Source organism: Haemaphysalis longicornis, unplaced genomic scaffold (genome assembly GCF_048455015.1).
Source record: "Haemaphysalis longicornis isolate Haplotype H1 unplaced genomic scaffold, Haemaphysalis longicornis Haplotype H1 scaffold_10, whole genome shotgun sequence".
Classification (NCBI taxonomy): domain Eukaryota; kingdom Metazoa; phylum Arthropoda; class Arachnida; order Ixodida; family Ixodidae; genus Haemaphysalis; species Haemaphysalis longicornis.
The window spans coordinates 99,090,012-99,108,231 of NW_027526204.1; the positions used below are offsets into that span (position 1 = coordinate 99,090,012).

The window sequence follows — 18,220 nt, forward strand, 5'->3', positions numbered from 1 at the left end:
GAACAATGCAGTTTTGCGTAGGGAGAGAGTGTAGATGTTGGTTGTGGAAGTAGTTGTTGGAGCATAGGAAAATGGGGTAACAGATGGTAGAAAGCTCAAAGGAGTAACCTTCACGCTAGGGTGCAATATGCGAACGCTGCATTTTGTGCCCTCTCAGTCCGCTCGTGGTGATCTTGAGGTAATGAGATAGCACAAGCTCGCCGGATACTGTGCCGAAGACTGCAGCATATTGCGTTTAAACCTGGTGTACTGCATGAAATTTTGCAGTTAAGGGAAACTAAAGTAGCGTCCGTGAAAGGCATTGAAAAAGACTGCGTGCTATTTCTCGACAAAATCGAAATTCGCCGGGACACTGGAGCTCGACAGGGGAAATGACATATTCCTTGGTGTAACCACTCTTCCTGAGACGGACCAGCCCGCCAACCGCGAACTTGTTTTTATGGGGAGCGGCATTAATAGTGGGTGGAAGCAAGTGATTGTGTATCACTACACTATCGCATATATTGATGGCGTTAATTTCAAGAATTTTGTATTCCATCTGATCAAGCTCTGCTCAAACATTTCACTTCGGGTACATTGTGTGACGTGCGAGCTGGGAAGCTCCAACCACGCGATGTGGAGGTCTTTCAACTTGTCAAGCACACGTGACTCTTGTGGGGATCTTAATTGGGACTACTCCCAATTACGCGAGCACGTAGCCCGCGATCCCCTCTCCCCGAGGGGCGAGGATAGCCCCTCGCGCCCTCTCCCTGCAAGGGGGTACGGGCTGACCAATGCGCGCCGGTCCGCGGGCCACGTGGGGCGTGACGTAGTGGCCCCGCCGAAGGGCTCGCGGCGGCGGGCGCGCGCTTGGGTCGGACCCGGGAGAGATTGGCTGGGTGCCGACTCCGACAGGTACTTCGTGCTTGCACGCTGCTCGCCTCGCTTCGGCCTGAGCGACCGCCGTTCTCTCACTTCTGTGAGGTCGGCGAACGTACCGGGAGTTGGATTTCTCAGTCAGTCTGGTGGTCGGTTCCGGTCATTGCCGGGCCCATCACCCGCAGCGTTTCGGTGGCTTACGCCACTGGAACAACAGCTGCCGAGTACCCCCCCCCCTGCGCGTCGGGCTCTGTGGCTTGAAGCGTACGGTCGGCGGGTACCCCCCTCTCTGCCCCAGGGCTAGGAGTGTAATGGCTGGTTGCTGTACCGTGGATTACCCGGAATAAAACCACGTTCTGAGGAGCTACTTCGTCTTTGCGGAGTGACTGCACGCGTGGCGAGGGCCGCCGCGGCCGTTTACGGCTGGGCTCGCTCGAACCCATGGTGGGCACCTTGGCAGGCTGCACTGCATTACAGAGGTGAGGCCCACACTCTGCAACTTCGTGCAGTGGCCCCCGCGCTTGCGAAAACCCCAAAAATTGTTCTTCATGCCGGACCCATGCTCACGTGCCGAAGAACATTATAGGGTACATTGACCGAGGAGACACAATGAACATTATTGAAGAGGATCTACATACTGAAATTCAACCTGCCTTCTCTGGATATTTCAATAGAGCATTTCAAAAACTGTGCTGAGGCTAGACAGTGAGAAGCTAAACATTGCCCCGAATTTGAACAGCTTGCCTGCGTCAGACGGACATTTCACGAAAAGAAAAGTTGGATTTGCAGTTCATCTTTTTCGCGAGGCCCCAGCTGCGATGAGATATTAGATGAAGAATGGCATGCTTTCAGCGGAGGCTGACACAACTGCTTGGTTTTTCGGTTTAACGTCTACGTGTTGCACGCTGATGACAGCTGTCACCCAGTTGTAGCCTTTCTGAATAAAAGCAAGTATAACGAAGCTATTGACGCTTTCAAACGTTGCAATCTTTGCTGAAAGTCTAGGAATTGGCAAAAAGAAAGCTTGGAAACCGCGCCAGGCTGGTGTGGTTGTGTCGACAAAATTTTCGTTGGGGTTTCACTTTTTCCTGCTCGCCGTGTGTGGGTATAAGATTGTTTTGACGGGCAGATTGGCACAAGACTATGGAGAACGTTTTCTCCATAATAAGAATAGTGTCACCAGTTCCAAGTACTTACGAAGTAAAAACGCAATTAAGATAGTGTCAGTAAGCCAGTTTCAAAAAGTTCCGAAGAACTCCCGTTAGGACTCTGACGAAAGCAGTTTCCTAATAGACTTTTTCTCAGCAGAAATCAAAGAAGTACAGGCAGAATAGGAATCATATGGTAACGACATCAAATACATTGAGCCACACTTTAGCGTCGAATGTGATATTGTTGCCAATGTGACAGTGGCTTTGTGAAGCCATTGCCATAGCCGTTAAAGCATACATTGTGTGCAAACAAAAACTGGTTGCGGAAGAATCAACTAATGACCATGTCCTTGTAGAACTGAAGGAGTAGGTGCCAGACGGGACAAACCTTGTTGCCGTGAGTAAACAGGTGCTCGACTTCGTTACCCGCTGCGAAGATGCCTTCACAAAGTTGCCAGAAGAACATGACATATGCGGCCTAAGGGAACCACAGAAGATGGTGAGAGATGCTACTTAGCCCAGTGTTTCTCTCCACCTGTGAGGTGCGTTAGCGATTCTAACCTCATGACAAGGCTCTTGGGACGTTTCGTGACCCTCCTACTCTGCATTAAATGGGGCTGGTTGAGCGACCCAGAACACCCAGATAATGGCTACGGCAGCAAAACGGTTGCGCGGCGGCAGCTTGCAATAACAGTGTTCCATGTGCGTGCTATCCCGTTGCCCCGTTTGGCATAAGCGAGGCCTAAAAACATCTGGTACCTTTCGATTAATTGAAGCTTTTTTCCCCTCGAGAGTTACTTACGTCAACCCCCTGTCTTCTTCTGGACAAGTAAGACATAGAAATGCTTTATATAACGATTAGAAAGGCGGTCGAGCAGGCCATCGGTCTTCTCATGAGTGCGTCCACACAGAAGCTGCTTAGCACGGGGCTCCACAAAATGGTAGAAGAGCTGATAGAAGGCCATCTTTCCAACCAGAAGGTCCGACACAGAACTGCGGTGGGTAACCGCAGGCTTCACCAGATTGGCTGGGCAGCCCAGAATGTCACTCCGCTTGACGTCCTCCCAGACTCTTGGCGACTAAAACTAAAGATGCTCGTTTGCTTAGAAATATGAAATCCTCACATGACGAGGGTCACCGAAAAGCACGGGCTCAAGCGCTAAACACCACCCTCGGTGGGGATCATGCAGTTATCTACACAGACGCCTCCAAACATCGAGGGCAGCAATACGCCATCATCGTGGCTACCTCCAGAACCAACCTCCTTGCGTGTACCTCGCTTAGGACCCAAGAAATGACGGCAGCAGAAGAGGCAGCCATCACCTTGGCTCTCGCTCAACCAGGGGTTCGAAGGGTAGTCATCGATTCCCAGCAAGCCTACTCGAATTACCAGTCGGGTTGGGTGTCCTGACCTGCCCTGCGCATGCTAAAAAACCACTCCCCAAACGGTTCCATTCAGCTCATCTGGACACCCGCTCACGCTTCAATGAAGGACAACAAATACGCCCACCCAACAAGCCTGCGCTTTTACCTCCCGAGCTATGGAGCTGCACGAGGACAGTCACCCGCTTGTCACGTTCAGGGAGATAACCCCCCATTATCGCCTTCTGAGACTGACCATACCTTCGCCTTACCCTGACCTTTCCAGAGAACAACGAACTACCATACGGCTCATACAATCCGGGCTCCTTCCCACAGCCTACGCATCTTCACTTAATGTATCCTAATCGCTACGACGCTGAATGTATATTTTGGTCAGAAGTAGGAAGACTCCGCCCCGTAATCGGGGTGTGCGACTTTAGCCCTGAGCACCCTCCTCTCTTTCCGTCAACTACCCAACAAGAGCAATGGGAGATGCTGCTGTCCAGCCCTCTCTGCCTACTCAGCTTCAGCGGGTGGACAGAACACAATGCCGCGCGGACTGCATATGGGCCCCACAGAAGAAGGAATCACACCCCAGGGTTGCATGAACAGAAGTATTTCTTCCTCCTCCTCCTTCTCAGCTGCAAATCTCATCGCCTCCGTCCGCGGCTCAGAGACGGAGAAGACAGATCGTCTAACACCGGGTTCCAGCTTACTTTATTTTGCAAAAAAAGTTTCCACTCAATTGTGCTACACCAATACAACTCAACCAAACACCGTTCATGCATCATGCATTGATTTAACCTTACCAATAATATCTCTTTGAAGTATTCTCTTTGAAGTATTAAATGGTGTGGTTGAGGGCATTTCACTTCCCTCTGGTTTTGCTATTTGTAGAGCGATGTGAGTGAATTTAAGTGACGTCGCATGGGTAATCGTTATGGGTGCCGTTTACAGCTTTGCTTTCCAACCACATTCACGGTGTGGATTGGCGCGATTTTTTTCTCAAGACTGTGTTTGCTAAACCTGTATTTGTTGCATGTTCAAAAGAAAAAGTGCGTGTATGTGCATATGCGATTTTTGATGAGCTATTATTAAAACTTCTCGAGTAAACAACAGTGCAGCGCAAAAGAAAGCGCGCGCACTTGCTGCGGCGGCGAGCGAATGACCCAACATGGCGGCGCCAACGTACGTGTTTCCACCCTGTACGGTGGAGGGTGCACGTGCCTTGAGGCCATACTTTTACTTGTATGGTATCTTTACCACAAAATATGTATGACCCATGCATCACAAAGCATAGCCGGCACACACACACACTGCGAGGAACCACCGTGGCTTAGAGCTAGTTGAGCACGCTCACGATACTGAAACGCCGTCGCGCCAACTCAACACCGCCTCTTTTGGGCAGGTGAAGTATGGGCGACAAAGGAATATGCCTAGGGTACCGAGAGAATGCGTTTCTTTTAAGCCAACCTCCCAGTTACATAATTTACAGTACAAGTACATAGTTCCCTTTCAGTGAAAGGGGCAATAAAGCGTCGTCGTTGCACAGAGCCAGTGGGGCTCTTCGGTCAGGGCAAAATCCGGGGCGCGCATTGCCGTGCTGGCCACATTGGCTCGCAGAAGCGACGGAGACGTGGTCCGTTCGCTCATAGGCGCGTAACGCACGGCGCGATTGTCTAGTGTTTGGTACGGCCTACGTGTAAGCGCCGGGTCGGAGCAATAGGAGCCACCTAAGGCTTGAGCCAGCAGCCAGATGGGCTGCTGGCTCAAGCCAGCAGTTGCGGCAGGGCGGTAGAGTTGCGGGTTGCGGCCGGACGGTAGAGTAAGCGTGACATTCCTTCGGAGTCTTGCAGCGTCTGTCCGAACTCCGAACGGATCCCCGCGCAGGGCGTGCATTCGCGTCCCGGCGAGAGGGGGGTTCGGGAACCGGTGAAACGGGTCGTTGAGGTGATTGACGAAACGTTAACCACGAAGAGGGTGCAGCGGCCATCGAGCTGACAGTGTTTCATTACGCAACGGCCGCCGGTGCCCTCACCTCGTCAGGAATTTGAAATCTTTAGCTAGGCCCGCGAAAGCTTGAAAGCTTTCGCTCGGCGCATACGCAGCGGCACCGAGGCGAATTAGCCCTTCTGGAAGAGAGGGGGGGAGAATCGCCACGTTGACGGCACCAAACGAGCGCTCGTGCAATGGCAGCGGACGCCAGGATTCCCACACACGTTACAAAAGTTAAGTAACCGATTACAATTACAATTAATTCCTTTAAGATGTCATTGATCACCGTGGTCAATTACAGCCCTGGAAACGTAACTTAGCAATTACAGAAATGTAATCGATTACTTTTGCGTTACTTTCCTTCAAAATTTTATTGCCGTAAAACAATAACACAAGTCCACTCAATTTTCAAACGACAACAAACTACTAGACTTTTCATGGCAGAGAGAAGGCTGCAAGACTTGCCTGAAGGCTGGGAGGCTTACTATGGCTTCTGTGAATAGTGTTCGAAGTTGTCCTTTCAACATCAGTAGTTTTTTTTTTTTTAAGTTGTCGCTGATTCTTCCGCGTTTCCCATTAAGAGGTCAGCTTCTGCACTGAACACTCTCTCAAAGCATGCGCTGGAGGGAAGGGCGGTATTGTAACGTATAAACACACTGCCGCACCGGCTAGTAGTTGCGCCGTACTTCCATGCCAGTGTCTATGTCCTCTGTTAAGCGTCGCGCTTGGCTGTTGAAAAGCCAAGCCAAAGAGATGATTGGCGCAGCTTGTACTATTGCTGCAAGGCCAGAGAAAAAGCAGCGCTGGCCGCCCGTTTCCCTTCGTAGAAACCCCGGCCGTTGCATCATCATCGTCATCAGCAGCAGCAGCAGCAGCAGCAGCAGCAGCAGCAGCAGCAGCAGCCCACTACGTCCACTGCAGTACGAAGGCCTCCCCCATCGACCTCCAACCGCTCCAGCCGCGCGCCGCTCGAGGCCATTCCTTGCCTCCGGATTTCCTGATTTTGTCCCCCCATCGTGTAATTGGCCTTACTCTTTTCCTAGGCCCGTCTGTCGGTGTCCGCCCGGTCACCCTGGCAGTCCACCTATTGCCATTTCGCCTAATTCCGTCGCCAGCCCAATCCATTTCTTTTTTATTTGAACTATGATACCTCCTACTCTAGTTTGTTATCTGATACAGGATACTAATATTCTGTCCCTGCGTGTTACTGCAATCATTATTCGTGCCGTGGCCCATTGAGCAGACCTAAGTTTGCTTTCTAGTTCAGTAAGGCGCCAAGTTTCCGATTTACATGTCATCACCTCACATTTATTTCTTGCTCGCATTCCCTCACATTTCCTCACATTTACGTCTTGCTGAAAGTTCTGAATGACTGCCAGGACTGGATAGTTTTGTCAGCAGGCTTCCACATCTCTCCTACAGTGGACCGCGTTACCGCGTGCTAGAACCCGCGGCGAAGTCCAAAGAGAACGCCTGCGCTTCGAACCCAAAGGAAATGCTGTGGGCCCGGATTGTGGGCCCGGAAGGTTACTTCGGTGAAGTGGTGCAGGCCACTAAGTTTCTATGTGCCCACTTCGATAGTATCTATCTATCGGGGCAGCTCTCGCTCGCCAAACGCGCAGGGATGCATACGACGCGATCCAGGGGCTGAAGCCTCGCGGAGAGTGTTGGATTCCCCGACGTAAGCGACGGGACACGACTTGATGACTGCCCCCACATAGTCAGGTAGCAAGAGGGCCCTGCGTGGCACCCTGCTATCTCCGCCGGAGACTTCAATAAAGTTCACTTCTCTCTCTCTCTCTCTCTCTCTCTCTCTCTCTCTCTCTCTCTCTCTCTCTCTCTCTCTCAGTCTCGAGTATCTATCTAGTGTGACACGGAAGAGATTTTATAATGATCTGGTTGATACGGTACTACCTATTACACTGTATAGAGTAATGTATCGAGCAGGGCCAGGACAGGATGTCCTAAAGCGTGTGAAAAGAATGGCTGTTCCACCATGGGTTAAGACCTTCTTCAAACTTCACGCTGGAGTCTTGCCTGTAAAAACGTGGTAGAAAGAGAAAGGTTTGTACGTTCCATGAGGGGTCGACTGCTACCCGTGTAAAAAGCCCGAGACGGTCGAACTTGTGTTTTTGGAGTGTTGGGACGGCGTCTTTTTTTGGGACGTGCTGCAGCGAACCCTAAAAAAGGATTTCCCACTGGACGCTCACGGAATCAGGTTTTTACCAATCGAGAGCGACAATGGGGTACCTTACGACCTCGTAATGGTTCTGGCTCTGCACGGAATATGGAAATCACGTATGGCCATACGCGATCGTGACGTTGACGCGAAGCGTGCCAAAGAATACTTCGCCGAGTCTATGAGGATGATAATTGAAGTTTGGAGAGCTCAGCTCGATCCGCCTGACTGGCTGCCTGCGATGGAGACGCTCACAAACCTGAAGCAATTGTAACTATGCAGGCCTCACAGGCAGCCCTCGACTTACGCCAAGAACGCCTGCTTTCCTGATTGATGACGACAGTACTGACGATTAAACCGAAACTTTATGATAAACTGAACAAGAATACACATGGTGGTTAAAATCAACAGTCCATGCCGTAAAAAGGCAGTGGTGTGTGACCAGCTGCCACACCTTGGCTCATTGTCTCTGAAGTGCGCTGCCACACGCGGGTTCATAGTCGAAGCAGGGCGAGGGTTTGCCCAAGTGTTGTGTGCCAGTGGGGGGAACACGCCAGATGGCGGCAGACAGTCGGAAGGTGGTTTCGGTTTCGTTTGTAGGATTCGGGTGCCCTTCGTAGCGATGGGCAGCACAGTAACCGTCTTTCTGCTAGCAAGCTGTCGGCTAGCAGTTTTATCATTGTAACTTTGTTTTTGGTTCTGTTTGTTGGTGCATGTTTTTGTCAAAGCAAGGCAATAAAGAAAAAAAAAGTGGTTATAGCTCAACTGGACACACGCCGGTTTCACAACGCGAAGGACCCGGGTTCGATTCCGACTACGGTAAGAGTTTTTTTCGTTTCAAAATTTACTGCACATGTTATTGTTCCCCACCGCTGCCAACCCAAACCCCTCGGGCTTTTGGGGCGGGCGACTGGTTAGGTTGCCGGTTTCACGGTGTAAAGGTCCTCGGTTCGATTCCCGGGGCCTTTTTTTTCTTGAGGCTTGGGGGTTTTCTGCCTACGCCGGACGGATTTGTGTCGGCCTAAGCAGCTTTGCTGTTAAGAGCCGCTTTCGGGATTAGAACGAACTCGATTCTCACGTCTTGCTGCAACTAGCAATAAGCCTCTATACATGGCAACACATTACCAGTGACGAAAACCGCTGAAAGATCGACAAGCCCGGCAGCTAGACCCACTGTCGTGCGGCCGCGCCTCGGTTCTCTGCGTGGAAGCTCCTGAGTTGGGCATAATGGGAGGTGAGCTGCGGTGACTTCTGACAGGACGGGGGGTCCCTTCAGAGCAGTCGCATATTTGTCGGGACGAGAACTGCCGTAGAAGACTGGTTACAACTCGATTTTAGAAAAAAAGTAATTGATTACCGGAATTCGATTGCAAGAAGATGTAATTGAATTACCCAGAACGTTACAGCCTCGAAAAAGGAATCGATTGTATTACAAAATTACAAGAAAACGTAATTGATTACAAGTAATCGATTACATGTAGCAGAGTAGCATCGTGGGCCTGGAAATTAATATGCAGAAAACTAAAGAAATGCTCTGCAGCCTCGGGAGAGCGCAGCGGCTCGAGATAAGTGACGAGGCAGTGGAAGTGGTAAGCGAATATATCTACTTAGGCCAAGTAGTGACCCGGATCCCAATCAAGAGGCAGAGATAATCAGAAGGATAAGAATGGGGCGCAGTGCTCTGGGCAGGCATTCCCAGATAAGCAATGGCGGCCTTCCATTGTCCCTGAAGAAGAAAGTGTATGACAGCTGCATCTTATCGGCACTCACCTACGGGGCCGAAACTTGGAGGCTGACTGAGAGGGTACAACTTAAATTGCGGACGACTCAGCGAGCAATGGAACGGAAGATGGTAGATGTAACTTTAAGGGACAAGAAGAGAGCGGAGTGGGCCAGGGAACAATCGCGTGTTAAGGACATATTAGTAGATATTAAGACGAAATGGTTGTGGGCAGGGTGTGTAATGTGAAGGCAAGAGAAACGTTGGTCATTAAGGGTAACAGAGTGGATCCCCAGAGAAGGCAAGCGTGGCAGGGGGTGGCAGAACGTTAGGTGAGCAGATGATATCAAGAAGTTTGCGGGGATAAATTGGTCGCAGTTAGCACAGGACGGGGATAATTGTAGATTAATGGGAGAAGCCTTTTCCGTGCTGTGGGCGTACACAGGCTGGTGATGATATTGATGAATCGATTGCCTGTAACGCGAACAACTCTGTTTGAGGCATCCTAGTACAAATCTGCATTGCTGCAGCGTGAGCCACCGATTGCCGCCGGGTCGAGTCTCAAGAAACTTGCGAGCCAGGCGCGCTTTGTACAGTCGGGATCAATATGAAGGTTATCGCGGGAGCACCGACCGACCGCGACTTCAGCGCCTTAGCGCGACACTTTTTAGCATCATCCACAACGAGATTATGCTAGGTTTGCTTCTCCCATGGCTGTTCCAGGCAGTGCGGGCACTGCCGTCAAAGACCATAACGGCCACGCTCGTTTCTTTTCTTCTTTATCCTTTTCTCTTGTCATCGGCATACTTCACACCGATACGCAACCTTCTCAGGGTAACTATGTCGGCATGCCGGGGCATTTCTGTGTAAAAAAATTGTAATTTGCTTGTGCAATTCCGCAATCCCAAGGTATCTTCGGTGTTATCAGGTTGCCGAAGAACGAAACGCGGATACGTCACCCAAAAAGGAACGAAGAAAAAACTGCGGCAGTCGGCCTTTGCAGAAGGGGTGAGCGAATTTTATGTAACAGCCAAGAGGTGAGGGAGGGCAGCATAATCTCATCTTCGGGAATGAATAAAAGTGCCACAGAACTGCGCTCTGGTCTTGCTTGCTCGGTGCTCTCGCGATAACCTTCAAGTTGACCCTGACTGTACATGCTTGTCCTTACTTCGTTATCAGGCATATCTGGAAATTCGCTTCTCGGTGACGTACTTTCGACATTTGCGGGAGCCGCTGTGCCGCCGCGTGACCATCACGAGGGTCTGTATTCTTTCACTGGCGCAACAAAAAGCCCAGCTCCTGGCCTCCTTTTGTGCCGCGGCGCAGCCGCGCGTTAAACGGCGCTGTATCTAATCTGCGCTTGAATGGGGGGAGGGCGCGGAAGTGGCAAAAAGGGTGGGAGACGCAGTTGCATGAGGCGACGACTGAGCGCTCCAAAATCTATGGTTGTTTCGTACAGGACGGCATAGTTATTCCGTTTTGCCTTTTCCCGCCTCCTAGTTGATGCAGGAAGAGATATTTTCATATAGTGCAGCACTAGCAATGCCCTCCAGGTGACGTTACTGACGCAACGAGATACATCCTACTCGTGCTCGCCGCAAGCTGTCTTCGACCAGACCACGTTGGAGGAAGGGTTGACCGGACACGCCGTCGGTGAGGAGTACCCCAGAGTGGCTGCTATACAACAGTGCGTTCACAGAGAGTTGTACAAATTTTCGCTGGATTTCTACAATCAAGCCGAGACCGCGCTGCAGCTGGTATTCTCGCCATTCTTTCAAACCGGCACAACCTGCGTTGGTGAGTTGACACGCTCTACCTGTCGCGTTTGTTACCAGACGTACCGCGCACGTGGTTTTGGGGTGGCACTCCAAATGGCGTCACAGTCAAGGTGTGAAGCGAACTGGTTAACGGACGATATTTCGTGTGAAACGCATTTGAAAGTCATCAAGCTTTCCTACACATGGACAATTCACAACTTCAGCATGCGCCATGAAGAGACGGGCAAGAAAATAGAAAGTTCGACGTTTTCGACGGCGGGTCCCGGCAACAACAAATGGCGGCTAGAACTGTACCCGAATGGCTTCAGCGAGGATATCAAGGACTACGTGTCCCTATTCCTGCGACTTGCAAGCAGCGAGAAAGAAAACGTGTTTGCCCAATTCAAATTCACCGTCCTTGGTGAAGCAGGGCAGAAAGCCAATATTCTCGAAACGACTAACCTTTTTGTTCCAGACAGTATTTGGGGATGGAGAAAGTTCATCGCAAGAGATCGTCTCCTGAAAGGCAATGACTCACTTATGCCGCACGACAATCTCACCATATTCTGCGAGGTGATTTCATTCGTGGACTCTGTGAACATTTCGTCACCAAATAAAGTGACCGCCGTAAATGTTCCCGAGTGTCGCCTGTCGGAAGACTTTGGACAGTTGCTGGCATCACGTCGGTTCTCTGACGTCATCTTGACCGTTGGAGGGAAAGACATTCATGCACACAAAAATATATTGTCAGCCCGCTGCCCCGTTTTCGCTGCCATGTTCGAGCATAAAATGAAGGAGAACAACCAAGGTCGAGTGGAGATAACGGACTGTGACTTCGAGATCTTCCGCGAGGTGATAGAGTTCATCTACACGGGACGCGCGTCCGAACTGAACAAGATGGCCGAGCAAGTTCTCGTCGCAGCCGACAAGTACGACTTAAGGAGGCTGAAAGCGATGTGCGAGGACATCTTGTGCTCGAAACTATCTGTGGAAACGGCTGCCGATATGTTGTTACTCGCCGACACGCACAACGCCGACCAACTGAAGGCGAACGCACTTCGGTTCATCAAAGCTAATGGTGCACGTGTAGTGGAGACAGACGGCTGGAAGAAAATGGCAACCGAAAATCCACACCCGGCTGTAGAAGCCTTCTGTGCGCTCGTTGACGAAAACTCTTCTCCCAAGGCTGAGAGGGAACACAACTGAGCGTTCTGCACAGACAAAGCTGAGCAAATAATTATTCGTTCACTTTGTAGAACAAGAGTCGTTGCCATGTCGGCGTTTGTTGGAGCATGTTCGATCGCAATAAAGGTCTCAAAAACAAAACCATTACTTGTTGGTTTGAATTCTTCACTGCCGGTGCAAGTTACTTGTGTAACGAATTTTCGGGCATGCGAACAGTACGCGTTGCGGTTTGATGATGGTCGTTAGTCAAGCAGTCAGTGACGCCCCAGCTATAATCCTCGCAAAACAACGAGCAGGATTGCCATCCAGCTACTCACAAGAAAGAGCGCTATTTCATTTCACCCGGAACCTTACTGCTACGTTCCTCGGAAGGTGTAGAAGGTCTTGCGTTCGGGTAGTTCCATAACGTTCATCTTAAGCGCATAACGTTCATCTTGTCCTCGTCTACTGTGTCCCTGTTTTTTTCTGCGCTTAAGATGAACGTTCGGAAGGTGTAGTTTCTGTTGATGAGACGGCACCCTGATCCATTACGCAGAACTTTTCTTTATCTGTGCGCGTGTTTCATGTCCAACTTTTCATGGCCAGTAGTACTGGCTTTGGCCACCACGTGCCGCATTGACTTTAGTTTTTAAAATTCCAGGCTTCAGCGTGAACGTTTTTTCTATCAAGCATAAGTGTAGAAAGACAAAAAGCCCATTAAGTTTCATATGCAAGAGCCGACTTCTTCGTGGCAACGCGATAGTCGAGCCCCGCTCAGCCGACTGCGAATGATAAGGCAGCTGTAGCGCAGCACTGCCAAACAGTAGCCGTTACACGGCGCGTTGATAGCGAAGCGAGATGAATTGTTGGCCGGACGAAGACGGTTGCTTTGGTGATCGAAATTTTTCCATGTTTTTTTCTTCATGAGTTAAAGCAACAGGGCACACTAGAGCCAACCTCGCATAGAAAATGCAGGCAAACGTTAAATGGGCCCAGCTTGCCTGATACTGGGTTGAGCCTAGTTTAATTGGACTGTTCCCTCTTGCTCTCGATGGACGTTTGGCCCTTTGAGAACAAAATGAGTTTTGCTGTCCAACTTGCTATATATCGCGGGCACAGTCCCGGGGCGCCGGTTAGACTACGGAAAGCACTTTGTAAGGCCCACTACGCGCTACCTGAGTTGTCTTGTGTATATGCTGTATATATTCCTGTACATAAAGTGTACATAATTTGGTCATCACAGTTTGCCACGTCCCTCACGGCGACACGAGGCACGGCGGCGCGTTCCTGGAGGAGGAGTAGTCCTGAAATTTATTATAAAGTATACACTATGCCGGATATACGATGAATATGCGTCTTGTCCCACTCGTCACAAGGCCACTCGTCCTAGGCCAAGTCGTCATAGGTAAACTAATCGGGAATATAAGCTTCTCATCCGGCATTTTGCACGAGGAATACTTGTGTTTCCGGAATTGTCAGTATACGTAAAACTCTCATTAAGAGCTTGTTTTCGACAGTTAAAACATTGTTTGCGATTACTATCGCATTTATAAAAAAAGTATAGCGAGTGTGCATAGCTTTCGACGTACGAAGTTAGGCTGAATATACCGTCACACTTTATTAGTTATATTGAAATGATAATTGGATTCAAGTTTTTATTATGACACAGAAAAGCTAAGAAATAATGGTACAGATGACGCAGTAAACAAGTTGAGCGTGAAATTAACAGAGCTGCTTATTGCTCTCGGTTAATACGTCAACTCAGAAGCGGATTTTCCGGGAAATATTGCAAAGCGTGCTGACTTGGGCTCCGCTGAAGGCCACAAGGGTTTACTTGGTTCTTGTTGACGTTGTTTGACCGTACCCTATTCTTTCTGGCACTTTCCAGTCAGGACTTTGTTTACTATGTCGCGGAGCAACGAAATCCAAGCACCAAAAAATTATTGAAGGGCAGACTAACGCGCAAGATTTGAAGGTCGCTCAGCGGTGTGCAAGCTTCAGGACCATCAAAAGGGTTAAAGTCCACGATTGCAGCCGATCTGCTTCTTCTTGGCTGCCGCAACGACCTTTACTTTCTCGTTCTTATAAGTGTGAGCTTCCTTCAGTTTTGTTTGGAAGTGTTGCTACGATTACGGTGTACACTGGAGTTTTTTTTTGCCCATATTGGTTAATCTTGGCCAATGCTTGGCTTGATAAACGTGCGTTGGAGACGCTGGCCAGTCTCCGCGAAGCACGCGGCGATGCAGTTTTTTATTTGTCGGGGAGGATTTTCAGACGCCGGAAACCATGCATTACCTGACAGCTTCTCAGGTAAAAAGGAACTCTCCCAGGTGGACATACTTCATGTGCGTAAATTTCCATTGCGAACTTCCTCTGGTATCAGCCCCGCTTCCAGACACACGTGCAGGACGCAACTGATTTCTCTCCCCCCCCCCCCCCCCCATCTAATGGAGAGTGCTTATTTATTTATCAATACTGCAAGGATTGTCAGACTCTCACAGGAAGTGGACGGTCACGGTGCGTTACATGCATGAATACAAAAATTGGTACTCTGCGCATGGGTAAAACAACGGGTGCGCTGCGCGTCGCTACTTAATCAACGGTAAAATACAAAAAAAGCACATCATAAATCGTCCACGTCACTGCCGAAGCACGCAAAAAATATATATGCGCTTTCTAAGCTCTGCGGTTTAGTTACCACACAGCTGGGGGAAAAAATTCCCCGCATTTACCCGAGGGGAAGAATGTGAAAGTGCGAATGCAGGAGTTGAATTTGCGCGGTTCGGTAATGTTCGCGAAAGAGAGGTCACACACCCACACACAACTACAAAGAAAGAAAGATGCATTTATTCACAGACACCTATTTGTGTTGTCGTTGTACTTGATTGCTAGAGCGTATCTCAGCTTTGAAATTTCGTGTCAGTACTTCTTTAAGCGGGTGCATTAGCCCTTCTCACGCCTGATTCCAGGCCAATCCCCCACGTGGGTATGTGCCATGCACAGACACCTATTTGTGTTGTCGTTGTACTTCATTGCTAGAGCGGATCTCAGCTTTGAAATTTCGTGTCAGTACTCCTTTAAGCGGGTGCATTGCTAGAGCGGATCTCAGCTTTGAAATTTCGTGTCAGTACTCCTTTAAGCGGGTGCATTAGCCCTTCTCACGCCCGATTCCTGGCCAATCACCCACGTGGGTATGTGCCATGTCAGCGGCCAGGCAGCGCGCGCCCATCTCCCCCCGTTGCCAAGGAAGACGAGGAGATTCCTGGCCAATCCCCCACGTGGGTATGTGCCATGTCAGCGGCCAGGCAGCGCGCGCCCATCTCCCCCCGTTGCCAAGGAAGACGAGGAGCGCGCGCACCGCAGCTGTTGCTATGCGGACGGCGGCGGACGCTTCAGGCTCGCTTAAGAAGTGCATTCGCACTTAAAACACGTAATAATAACATTGTACAGACTATTCTAACACACATAACACAGTGAGCACTTCTAAACACTATACCTCATCTGGTAAAACAAAGCGATCAGTGTAAAATCAAAAGCATGCACGCACGAACAGGTGACGACATGCTTCCGTGTAATATCGGCTGTATTAGGCACAAAAACAGGATGAGAGAATGTACAGGTGCCGTCATAAGTAATTAGAACAAGGATATGTGAATATCACAAACCAGGTGTCTTACTCGTTTTGTGAGAGCCATAACCTCTTTACTGGAAGCCTTTTCGATTCGGGAGGACTCATTTAGGCGCACACCAATGCAGGAAGGCAATTTCCGGAAGAGGAAATGTTTGTTAATTCACGAGACATGCTCTAGTTACTTTTCACGGCACCTGTACGCATTTTGCAAAACGCCTTTACTGTTCCAGGGATGAAGTGAACCCAAATTCTGCCTTCTTAACAAAGCGGTCAACCGTTCCGTCACTGATAACGTCGGGTGGTAATACGTTCCACGTTTCAATGCATGACGAAAAAAATTCTTGAATGTATTTTTACGCGTGCAGTTTGTTGCCGCCTTTATGGATGGTTGTGATGTTCGCACAAAGCCAATCTTCGGGCAGGGTGGTCGTCCTGAGGGACATTGCAAAGATTGCATACAAGAATGGAACTAGCTGTTCAGATTGATTGATTGATTGTAGGGTTTTAACGCGCCGACGCAACGCAGGCGATGAGGCGCGCCGTAGTGGAGGGCTCCGGATTAATTTTGACCACCTGGGTATCTTTTACGTGCGCCGAAATGTCGTACACACGGACGTTTTTGCTTTTCGCCTCCATCAGAAAAGCGGCCGCCGCGGCCGGGAATCGAACCCGCGACCTCGTGCTCAGCAGCGCAACGCCTTAGCCACTGAGCCACCGCGGCGGGTTAACTAGCTGTTCAGAGTATTGTCTAAAGAAAACACTTGACATATAATCAGGACCGGCACTTTTTTGACGTCAATTTTGAAACTCAAGTTTCGAATGGCCGACTTTTTTATGTCTATCCCCGGCATTGCTGAGGGAGACGTCGGCGGTGCCACTACGACAGTAACACGTGTAAAAACAATTGGAAATACTTATTGCAGCAGTTTGAGACTTATTTTGCTTCGCTTAAAACGGCGCCTGCCACTTCCAATGTGCTGATGGGGTCAACTGGCTTAGACAAATACTGCCAAAACTTCTGTCGCTGATTCATCATAAAACTTGCAAACGTTGCTGAAGAGAAATTGTCTCTGGCTTTTTATTTGGACCTTTAATGCTCAGCGAGCTGAATTTTGCCTGCTGAATAATTTCTCTTTTCTTGTATTTTTTCGAACTTTTCATATCCATGATAGCACAAGTAATCCATGGGATTTTCCGCTATGCAGGGTGCCATTTAGTAGGAATGAAGTTATCTTCGCAAATATATATTTATTGTTTCAACTTCGGTCACAGCTAATTAATGCTTTTATCAGAATCACAGGAAAATTCCTCAGACACTATTTCTAGATGATCGATAATGCTTTCTTCGTTTGCCCTGCAATACTGCTTGATTGGAACCCTTAAGAGATTATTGTTGCGGTGGCTGGACTTCGGATTTTGTTTACCAAATGCAAGTAAAAGCATCTGGCGATAAGAAAGGCCTTCTTCTACACTTACTTCAGGTGTTAACCGTCGGGATACAAACGCCAGATAAGTACTGAATGAGCGCTAACTTTTATGCACGTGGGGTCTTTTGCCAACCGAGATAGCAAGAATCCATATGTTACATTTAAAATCCGCTCGCAGCTTTTCACTTCGTGACTACCAGTTGTAAGCTCATCCCAATCAATGTCACCGTGGTTAAAATCACCAGTTATGAAAAGTTAGTGCGCTCAGTTACATTCTGGTGAAGGAAATCGTGCATTCGATTGAGGTAATCTTCAATCGTCGTTTGGTTTTCTATAGATTCCGCGCATAACTATTCAAGTACTATTAACCTTAATAGTGCACCAAGTACTTTTGTGGTTAGGGATGCTTTGATGGGAGAAAATGAGACTGTTTTTAGGACAATGGCTACGCCCCCTCCTCGACTGTCACTATCCGTACGTCGAAGGGTATAGGACAAAGGAATTACTTCGAGATTATGTATGCCAGTAGTTAGCCTCGTTTCTCTTATAATTATTGTAGCAGAGGAGTACAGCAACAACAACTCTTCAAATGTATCCGTTAACAATACTTCTCGCATTGAAACACAGTAATGAAAGTTGTGTAGTATTCCTGATGCGTCACGCATTGGATCTTCTGGCGTCTGCAGGTAAATCGCAATGGGATGGCTTTATTAACACTCGCTTATTCTGTGCGTGGTCCCAAACATGCGAGCTTTTTCTTTTATCATACCCAGCTTTCTCGCTCAAAATTACAACCTCTGGGGAACCTAGAAAACCCACTTTAGGAAAATGATATTTGGCATAAAGCTAGAAGTTACCGTGAAGATTAAAACGCTAAAAGAACATTTCAGGTTTCTGAATATTGTTTTGTGTAATTCGCTGTCAAATCTAACTCCCCATGCATTTCTATGGGATAGTTCCCATGGCTCAGGAACCC

At 49.1% G+C, this 18,220-nt stretch overlaps 1 pseudogene; it reads left to right on the plus strand.

Annotated features, from left to right (window-relative positions):
• The first annotated feature begins 11,796 nt into the window (after positions 1 to 11,796).
• Positions 11,797 to 12,228, plus strand: LOC144159969 (speckle-type POZ protein pseudogene; annotated as a pseudogene).
• Positions 12,229 to 18,220: the final 5,992 nt, after the last annotated feature.